Consider the following 11,392-nt stretch of genomic DNA (forward strand, 5'->3'; position numbering starts at 1 on the left):
CTCCTCCATGAAATTAGAGAAGATCAAAGAACCATGAGAGAGGAACAACAAAGGCAAGAAAGAGACATTGAGGAGCTCAAACACTCCATAAGATCTTCAAGAGGAAGAACAAGCCGCCATCACTAAGGTGGACCCATTCTTTAATTTTCTTGTTCTTTATTTTCTATTTTTCGAAAATTGTGCTTTATGTTTATTTATGTTTGTGTCTTTATTACATGATCATTAGTGTCTAAGTGTCTATGCCTTAAATCAATGAAAATGAATCCATCACCTTTCTTAAATGAAAAATGTTTTTAATTGAAAAAGAAAAAGAAGTGCATGAATTTCGAATTTTAAAACAGTTTAATTGTTTTGATGTGGTGGCAATACTATTGTTTTTCTAAATGAATGCTTGAATAGTGCATATTTTTGAATTTGATTGTTTATGAATGTTAAAATTGTTGGCTCTTGAAAGAATGATGGAAAAAGGAAAAATGTTATCTGATGATCTGAAAAATCATAAAATTGATTCTTGAAGCAAGAAAAAGTAGTGAAAAGCTTGCACAAAAAAAAAAAAGAGAAGAGAAGAGGAAAAAAAAAGAGAAAAGAAAAAGAAAGAAAAAGAAAAGCAAGCAGAAAATGCCAATACCCCTTTAAACCAAAAGGCAAGGGTAATAAAAAGGATCCAAGGCTTTAAGCATCAGTGGATAGAAGGGCCCACAGGAATAAAATCATGGCCTAAGCGGCTAGACCAAGTTGTCCCTAACCATGTGCTTGTGGCATGAAGGTGTCAAGTGAAAACTTAAGATTGAGCGGTTAAAGTCGAGGTCCAAAGCAAAAAAAGAGTGTGCTTAAGAACCCTAGACACATCTAATTGGGGACTTTAGCAAAGCTGAGTCACAATCTGAAAAAGTTCACCCAGTTATGTGTCTGTGGCATTTATGTATCCGGTGGTAATACTGGAAAACAAAGTGCTTAGGGTCACGGCCAAGACTCATAAAGTAGCTGTGTTCAAGAATCAACATACTTAACTAGGAGAATCAATAACACTATCTGGATTCTGAGTTCCTATAGAAGCCAATCATTCTGAACTTCAAAGGATAAAGTGAGATGCCAAAACTGTTCAGAAGCAAAAAGCTAAAAGCCCCGCTCATCTAATTAATACTGATCTTCATAGATGTTTTTGGAATTCATTGTATATTCTCTTTTTTTTATCCTATTTGATTTTTAGTTGCTTGGGGACAAGCAACAACTTAAGTTTGGTGTTGTGATGAGCGGATAATTTATACGCTTTTTGGCATTGTTTTTAGTATGTTTTTAGTATATTTTAGTTAGTTTTTTTATTATATTTTTATTAGTTTTTAAATAAAAATCACTCTTCTGGACTTTACTATGAGTTTGTGTATTTTTCTGTGATTTCAGGTATTTTCTGGCTGAAATTGAGGGACCTGAGCAAAAATCTGATTTAGAGGATGAAAAAGGATTGCAGATGTTGTTGGATTCTGAGCTCCCTGCATTCGAAGTGGATTTTCTGGAGCTACAGAAGCCCAATTGGCACACTCTCAATTGCGTTGGAAAGTAGACATACTGGGCTTTCCAGCAATATATAATAGTTTATACTTTGTCCGAGATTTGATGGCCCAAACAGGCGTTCCAAGTCAACTCAAGAATTCTAGCGTTTAACGCCGGAACTGGCACAAAAGCTGGAGTTTAACGCCCAAACTGGCACAAAAGCTGGCGTTTAACTCCAAGAAAAGTCTCTACACATGGAAGCTTCAATGCTCAGCCCAAGCACACACCAAGTGGGCCCAGAAGAGGATTTCTGCATTAATTACTGATTTCTGTAAACCCTAGGCTACTAGTTTTCTATAAATAGGACCTTTTGCTATAGTATTTTCATCTTTGAATCATGTTTTGATGATTGAACCCTCTTTGGGAGGCTGGCCATTCGGCCATGCCTAGACTTTTTGTTCTTATGTATTCTCAACGGTGGAGTTTCTACACACCATAGATTAAGGTGTGGAGCTCTGCTGTTCTTCATGAATTAATACAAGTACTATTGTTTTTCTATTCAACTCAAGTCTATTTCTTCTCCAAGATATTCATTCGCACCCAAGAACATGATGAATGTGATGATTATGTGACACTCATCACCATTCTCACCTATGAACACGTGACTGACAACCACTTCCATTCTACATGCAAACAAGCTTGAATGTGTATCTCTTGGGTTTCTAATCTAAGATTGGAACCTTCGTGGTATAGGCTAGAATTATTGGCGGCCATTTCTGAGATTCGGAACGTCTAAACTTTGTCTGTGGTATTCTGAGTAGGATCTGGGAAGGGATGAATGTGACGAGCTTCAAACTCGCGATTGTTGGGCGTGTGACAGATGCAAAAGGATCAATGGATCCTATTCCAGCATGATCGAGAACCGACAGATGATTAGCCGTGCGGTGACAGCGCATTTGGAACGTTTTCACTGAGAGGACGGGAAGTAGCCATTGACAACGGTGATGCCCAACATAAAGCTTGCCATGGAAAGGAATATGAATGATTGGAAGAAGGAAATAGGAAAACAGAGGTTCAGGAGGAGTAAAGCATCTTCATACGCTTATCTGAAATTCCTACTAATGAATTACATAAGTATCTCTATCTTTATCTTATTTTATGTTTTATTTTATCTTTTAATTATCAATTCTCCATCACCATCTGAATTCGCCTGACTGAGATTTACAAGGTGACCATAGCTTGCTTCAAGCCGACAGTCTCCGTGGGATCGACCCTTACTCACGTAAGGTCTATTACTTGGACGACCCAGTGCACTTGCTGGTTAGTTGTGCGGAATTGTGACAAAGTGTGATTCACATTTAAGAGCTCTAAGTCCTTTGGCGCCATTGTTGATGATCACAATTTCGTGCACCAATGCCATATCCTCAGAGACTTCAAAAAGAGACCAAGGACAAGAATTTTTCAAAGTTCTTGGAAGTTTTCAGAAAGTTACAAATTAATATTCCTTTTGCTGAAGTTTTGGAGCAAATTCCTCTCTATGTCAAGTTCATGAAGGAGTTGTTGTCAAAGAAGAAGCCTTTAAAGGGAGATGAGATAATGGTCTTGACTAAAAAATGTAGTGCCATAATTCAGAACAACTTACCAAGGAAGATGCCAGATCCAGGGAGCTTTCAAATTCCATGTACCATTGGGAGCACCACCTTTGAGAAAGTCCTATGTGATCTGAGTGCAAGTATAAATCTAATGCCCTTGTCTGTGATGAAAAAATTGCAAATCCAAGAGGTACAACCCACAAGGATAGCATTACAGATGGCAGAAAAATCTATAAAGCCTGCATATGGATTAGTGGAGAATATCTTGATCAAAGTGGGTAAGTTCTTTCTTCTAGCAGATTTTGTGATTCTTGACACATGGGAGGATGAGAATGCCTCTATAATCCTAGGAAGACCTTTCCTAGCCACTGAGAGAGCTTTAATTGATGTAGAAGTCGGTGAATTAGTGCTTAGACTGGATAATGAGCAACTGGTCTTTCATGTCTTCAAAGATATGCATTTAGCAGGTGAAGAGGCGAGGTGCATGCAGACTAAGCTTATTAATCCAAACCTTCAAGAACCCCTGATGATGCTCAACAGAATCTGCAGCTCAAACCTCCTTTGGTAACCATCAACAAAATTTCCCTGACATCAAACCTAAGTTTGGTGTCGGGAAGGCATCATCCACCAAGGAGGAGGTTCCCAAAAAGAAGAAAGTACCCAGGGGATGGAGAAACAAAAAGATTCCCATTGAAGACTTCTCCCCAAGAATGAAGGTGGTATTCACTACATGCCCAATCCTGCCTCATACAGTGAACAGAATCTTGTCTCTTGAGCATATAGAGTTGATCAATGGGGGCACAGAAAAGAAGTTCACAGTGAGGGTGAAGAGCTGAGTCCCTATGATCCTCCTCCTTAGAGGAGCTGACCGTCAAGCTAGTGACGATAAAGAAGCGCTTGTCGGGAGGCAACCCGATATTTTCGTATCCTTAAGTTTGAATTTTATCTTGATATTTTTATTTTTATTTCATTAGTTTTGTTTTATTTTATATTGTTTTTCCTTTGTTTTATGTGTATTTTGATCATGCAGAGTGATTAGAACAAAATCAGATGCATGAAGACAGAGTTTTAGACACCTTGGAGAAGCTGGTTTCGGACTGGCTGGCGCCTAACTTCACTTTTTGAAGTTAGGCACCATATATAAGCTGATTTTGGAAGAATGTTTCGAGAGGGGTGGCGCCTAACTTCGCCATTCTCAAGTTAGGCGCCAGGTGAAAAACATGCTTCAAGTTAGGTACCATGGGGGAGAGAAGCATATGAAGTTAGGCACTGAGTTATTAAAGTTAGGCGCCAGCCACTCAAAAAAAAAATTATATTCACGCCTAACTTGGTTGGCACCAAGTTAGGCGCCAGGGCTACTTAGTGCATTCGGGGGGTGGCACTCCTAACTTCAATATCATGAAGTTAGGCGCTAGCTTCATTATACCCTTTAACCATATACACCAAATCCCACGAATTTCCCAACCAAATCACTTGGGATTCCTCATAGCTTTCCTTCCCATATATTCCCTTTTCCTTTCTTTCTTTCCCCATTTATTCCCCTTTCCCAAATCCATGACCCAGCCCTTCACCATTCAACCCGTGATCCCATCAATACATCCCCATGCCCCTTTGACCAAAAGCCCAAATATATATAAGCTTTTGAAAATTGATTCGGACCGGCCGATCGAACTGGTTGAACCGTGAACCGCTAAGAAAAATAACTCGAACTAATGCCAAAACCGTAGATTTCAAAAACCGCAAATTGAACCGGTGAACTGGTCGGTCGAACCGAACCGTGACCCGGCCGGTTTTTTGAGTGGGTATTCACACGTTGTTGTTTCAGGCTTTTAGCTGCTGCACTTGGCTTAGCCCTAACTCAGATGTCCAGATCCACATTCTTCCACTCATTCTAGAATGCTCTGCCTCTCTAACACAGACTCAGTCCAGGGCAGGGTTCCTCTCAATCGAGCTCCTGGCCGTCCCTCACCTCCAACCAGCCACTGCCTCGTGCCGCCGCCGTCGTTCCTTCGAGCAGCCACTGTCTGTTCGCTCACTTTCCCTCCATCGCGCAGCAGCCATCGATCGCAACTTTCCTCCATCACGCAACCATTGCAACCTTCCTTCTTCGCGCAACCTAGCTCTGTCCCGTTCAAAGCCCATCGCGCAGCCACGCTTCCTTGTCTTGGTCACTCGGTGAAACTGTCTCCCTCTTGCATGCTCTGTTGAAGGCTTCTTCTAGCTTCTAGGTAAATTTTTTAATTAACTATATTGAACCATTGGTTGATTCTATGAAGCTCTGTGAACTGTGAAGTATTGAAGTTACTGAAGTGTGAACTGATTTACTGATTTACTGAAGTGTGAACCTCTGTGAATAATTTTTTTTAGCTATGATTGAATAATTGTTTGATTCTTCTAGCTTCTAGTTCTAGGTAATTTTTTTTATTAACTATGTGATTTACTGGTATTTTATTTTTCTGTGAAGTGTGAAGTGTGAACCAAGGTTCTGTCAACTCAAACTGTGAACTGATTCAACTGAAGTTCCTGAACTGAACTGTGATTAATCAAATTTTGATAGTAAGTACCTGCATTTTGAATTAAAGCTCCAACTCCACCAAAACATGGCCAGCCACTCTCAGACACAACATTTTGCAAATTATTTGCACATATTTTCTCCAAAGTAGCATATGTTGAATCCAACATAGCATCAAACAAATTCTGGTACCCAACATCATTGTTATCTTGTTGATTAAAAATAGCATATTCTAATTGTATATTTGTTTGATCATTAGCATAAGCAAAATAAGGATATATATTAGCAAGTAGTGGTGACCCATTTGGGACTAAGAAATTAATAATTTTTTGCATGTAAGCAGTAGCAGCTTCACCGAAAACTCCATCCCTAGGTGGGTATGAATTTTCAAGTAGGCTTGAATCAATTGCAGTGGAGCTTTTAATTTGGCCTAAATTGGATGATGCAAGTGCATCATGAATGTTTTACAATAGCTTTAATCTTTAATTTATTGATAGTGGAGACTTTAATTTGTTCTAAATTGGATGATGCAAGTGCATCATGAATGTTTTACAATAGTTTTAATCTTTAATTTATTGATAATGTGTTATATATTTTGTTAGATGAGATTGATGCTAATTTAGATCAAGGTGGTGGTGGCGGTGGTGGTAGTAGTAGTACATTTTATACTGCACCATTTGATTTTTCTGGTCCAAGTAGTGGAAATTATGATGATATCCACGAAGAAAATCTGTAGCAAGTTATGGCGGATTTTGATGATTGATGACAAACTTGGATCAGTTGAATGTTGGCATTTTATGTTTGATTGGTTGTTTTTATTATTTGACTTTTGAGTTTGTATTTGAATGAGATCCTAACATTATGGTTTATATAATACTTTTAATTTGAATGATATTTTAAGATTTACATTAAATTATAATTATGTTTTAATCTGTTTATTTATATTTTATTTATTATTTTATTATAAAACGATTTTTTCGGTTCAACTACGGTCGAACCGGTTGAACCTTTGAACCAGTGAACCAATAGTTAAAGCGGTTCGATGACCGATTCGGTTTTCAGAACCTTGATATATAGATCATACCCCCCTCCCATTCCATATACATACCCCACTCCAATGTAACCATATGTGACCCCCTCTTTATAATAATAATAATAATAATAATAATAATAATAATAATAATAATAATAATAATAATAATAATAATAATAATAATAATACATAAATAAATACCGATATATATATATATATATATTAATTTTAACCTCTCTTGTCTTTTTATTATTTTCTTTTTCTTCTGTAATAATTTTTGTTCTTACTCATCCGTGCACTGTTTATGTCCCTGCTTGTTTTCAGTTTTTCTTTGCTTGAGGACAAGCAAACTTTTAAGTTTAGTGTTTTCGCTTCGCTTGTGACTTTTCTGTTTATTTTAATGGTACCAAAGGGAGTCGAATCATCTTCATAGAGGAGCACAGCTTGAAGAATGAGATGGCTACTAGGATAACTGAGGTGGTTGAGTTTCTTTCATTCTATATTGTCTTCCATTCTTAATATGTTATATTCCTATTTTCTGCTATTTTACTTGAATGTCTGCATGATCTTTAGTAATTTTGAGTCCTAGGTTCTAGTTTAATTCTGTTATTTTGAAATTTCAGTTATTTATCTTTTAATTGAAGATATTTCTCATGTATCGCTCACTAAACTTGAATTCAAAAGAAAAGAAAAAGAAAAAGATGTATTGTATGAGAAATAGAGTTTATATCAAAGAGTGGTCTTATTTACTTAAATATGGTGGTATTCTTTGTGATTCTAAATGCATGACATGAACTGTGCATATTTGAATTTGAATCAAAGGATGTTGATGTATGAGGAACAGGAATTTAGAGAACTATTATGAATTCTCTGAAGTAAACAAAAGCTTAATTCTTGAAGCAAAAGAAACAGCAAAAGAAAAATAAAAGCAAGGTCCAAGACTTTGAGTATCAATGACTAGGGAGGTCAGACATGATTAAAAGCTCAAAGAGTTATTTTCCTAGTCATATGCTTGTGGTGTAAATGTGTCAAGTAATCCTTGAGACAGAGCACTAAGAGTCGAGATCAAGTGCATTTAACAGAGTATGCTAAAGGCTTTGAGCACCACTTTCTAAGAGTAACTGAAAGAAAAATCAGAACTTAAAGAGAGTTACCCAGTTAAGTGTTTGTGGTGTTTTTGTGTCAAGTGAAGCTTGAGACAAAGCATTTAAAGTCACGGCTAGGCTCAAGGTGCAAAGCATCAAAGAAAAGAGAATTAAAGAAAATTTTCTGTGTTCAAGGATTAATCCGAAGTAAAAAGATTAGAGAATTCATAATATTATCCGGATTCTAATTCCGAATGACAGTGACATTCCTCTGATTCAAAGGATAGTGAGATGCCAAAACTATTCAAGATTGCAGTGTATAAACCCCACTTTAAGAGGATACAGGAGCTTAATTGAACACTCACTTCTCAAGCAAATTCACAACCTAAGCCTATATTAGTTTTGGTTGCTTGAGGACAAGCAACAATTCAAGTTTGGTGTTGTGATGCGTGAGCATCTTTCCTATCTTTTCCTAGTGAATTTGCATTCAAATTGTTGAGTTTAATCAAGATTTAAATATCTTTTAGCCACTATGAATGCTACTTTGAGTTGTGTACAATTTTGTTTATTTTAGATAGCATTCGGATGGATTTGACAGAGTTTTTGTAGAAGAAGAGAAGAAAGTGGATGATGCTGTCAACCCTGACCTCCTTGTACTCAAATAGGAATAACATGAGTTACAGAGATCTAATTGACATGATTCTAGCGGCATTGAAAAGCTAACTTCCAAAGCTTTCCAACGATATATAATAGTATACACTTCTCTTCCAGCTGTATGGTCTTGGTGGCGTCTAACTTGGAATTCTTCAAGTTAGGCGCCGGAAGAAACACATACCTTTTCCTTGGTGTTGCATCACCCATGCCTAACTTCACTTTTGTGAAGTTAGGTGCCAGCTTTGGAGTTTGGAGTGGTCCCCTTCTCCCTAATGAGCCAGCACGTGATTCCTTAATTATTTTGATTAAACTTTATTTTAATTACAAATAGGAAAAGATATTATTTAGTTTTAGAAAATATATTTTACATTCATTAGGATTAGATATAAAAAGGAAAAAGAATCGGCCCTTCGGGCTCTTCTCTTCTCTTCTACCTCATTCCGCACTTTACAGTTTTTCAGAATCCTTGTTTTCTCTCTGAACCATGAGCAACTAAACCTCCACTGTTAAGGTTAGGAGCTCTGTCTATTGTATGGATTGATACTATTACTTTTCTATTTTTATTCATGTACTGATTTCTGTTTCAAGAATTGTTTTCGTTCTTTATTTTATGAATTTAGGTGAAACGGAAGTATGACCCTTGTTCTAATTGAGTTCTTGTATAACTTGGAAAAACTCTTTACTAGAACAACAGCTTGAAAACAAATTCTCCTAAATTTCTAATTATCTAGACTTAACGGGATACGTGACATATAATCCTCTTATATTTGGGTAATTAGGGTTTCTGTGGCATATAAACTAGAATTGAACTTAACCCTCTGATTGGAATCAAGTGACCAAGGAATTGGTTGTTGATGAAAGTTAGAGGAGACTAAAAAGGTCTATGAAATTAGGGTTTAGTCACATATAATTTGGCATGGATTGAATCTTGTATGATTAAAATAGTTAGTAAGAAAAGTCAATCCGGAAGATAGATATCTCTGTAGCCTTAACTGTTTTCTCCATATATATTTCACCTCAATTTACCGCATGTTTTCTGATTCTCTGAATTACTGTTTGATGTAATTGAACTCTCAAAACATCATTTTCTATTTGTCTTACTAAGTAAATTACTCAACTATTTTTGCTTAGTCCATCAATCCTCGTGGGATCAACCCTCATTCACTTGAGGTATTACTTGGTACGACCCGGTGCACTTGCCGGTTAGTTTATGGTTATAAATTCCGCACCAACAGTCCATAGGTAAGTCCTATACAAGTGGTTCCCAAGAAAGGAGGGGTGACAGTGGTCAAGAATGAGAAGAATGAGCTTATTCCTACTAGAACCATTACGAGGTGGCGTATGTATATTGATTACAGGAGGCTCAACAGTGCAACAAGGAAGGATCACTTCCCCTTGCCTTTCATTGATCATGTTCTTGAGAGGTTAGCTAGACATGCATTTTATTATTTTCTAGAGGGTTATTCTTGCTATAATCAGATTGCAGTGGACCCTTAAGAACAAGAGAAGACGGCATTCACATGCCCCTTTGGTGTATTTTCTTACCGGAGGATGCCGTTTGGACTGTGTAATGCTCTATCAACTTTTCAGAGGTGCATGCTTTCCATATTTTCTGATATGGTTAAAAATTTTATTGAGATATTTATGGATGATTTTTCTGTATTTGGTAATTCTTTTGATTCTTGCCTGAGACACATTTTCTTGGTCTTAAAACGGTGCCAAGAAACAAACCTTGTTTTGAATTGGAAAAATGTCATTTTATGGTAACTGAAGGTATTGTTCTTGGGCACCGGATTTGAAGTAAAGGAATATGTATTCATAAAGCTAAGGTGGAGGTAATTGAAAAATTATCACCACCCACTAGTGCAAAGGCAATCCGGAGTTTCTTGGCACATGCAGAGTTTTATAGAAGATTTATAAAGGATTTTTCTAAAATTGCCAAGTCCTTGAGCAACCTCTTGGTTGCGCACATTCCTTTTTATTTGGATGATGATTGTTTGCATGCCTTTGAAACTCTGAAAGCTAGACTTGTTTCTGCTCCCATCATAGCTCCTCCTAACTGGGATTTACCATTTGAATTGATGTATGATGCCAATGATCATGCTATTGGGGCTGTCTTGGGATAGAGATAAGACAAGCTTATGCACGTCATTTACTATGCTAGCAGTGTGTTAAATGACGCATAAAAGAATTATACAACTATAGAAAAAGAGTAATTAGCTGTAGTTTATGCATTTGACAAGTTTAGGTCCTATTTAATTGGTTCTAAGGTTATTGTTTTTGCTGACCATACTGCTCTTAAGTACCTTCTAACCAAACAAGATGCTAAACCAAGATTGATCAGGTGGGTGCTCCTTCTTCAGGAGTTTGATGTTGAAATTAGAGATAGGAAAGGGTCAAAGAATTAAATGGCTTACCATCTTTCCACGATTGATCCTAAAGAGGGAATGCAACATCCCACTCCTATGACTGAGACCTTTCCGGATGAGTAACTCTTTGCGATTCAAAGGGCTTCGTGGTTTGCGGATATTGCAAATTACAAGGCCATGCGGTTCATCCCTAAGGAGTACACTAAACAAGTTAAAAAGCTTTTAAATGATGCTAAGTACTTCTTGTGGAAAGAACTTTATCTTTTCAAGAGATGCTCAGATGGTATTATCTGGCGTTGTGTCTCATATTAGGAAACACAGCAGATTCTTGATATTGAGAAAATTGTCGTGTCGGTCTAGAATTCCTCTTATAGAAACAAGAACTTCATTGTAAGTATAGCTCCAAACCAACAAACAATTCTCACATAAAAAATTTGAGTTATCACAAGTACAAACACCAATACAAATTAACCGAAGTATTTAAACATCGGGTCGTCTCACAAGGAATTGCAATGAAGTGCTCAATTATTGGCTATGAAGAACAAGGGGGTTTGATTTGTAATTGGCAAGGAAATATAAAAGCAATGAAGTAAATAACAAGAACAAATAAAAGAAATGGAAAGAAATCTTGGCTAGACTTAGGTAATTGAGATCAC

The sequence above is a fragment of the Arachis ipaensis genome, chromosome B7, assembly GCF_059453495.1.
Source record: "Arachis ipaensis isolate K30076 ecotype BB chromosome B7, ASM5945349v1, whole genome shotgun sequence".
Classification (NCBI taxonomy): Eukaryota; Viridiplantae; Streptophyta; class Magnoliopsida; order Fabales; family Fabaceae; genus Arachis; species Arachis ipaensis.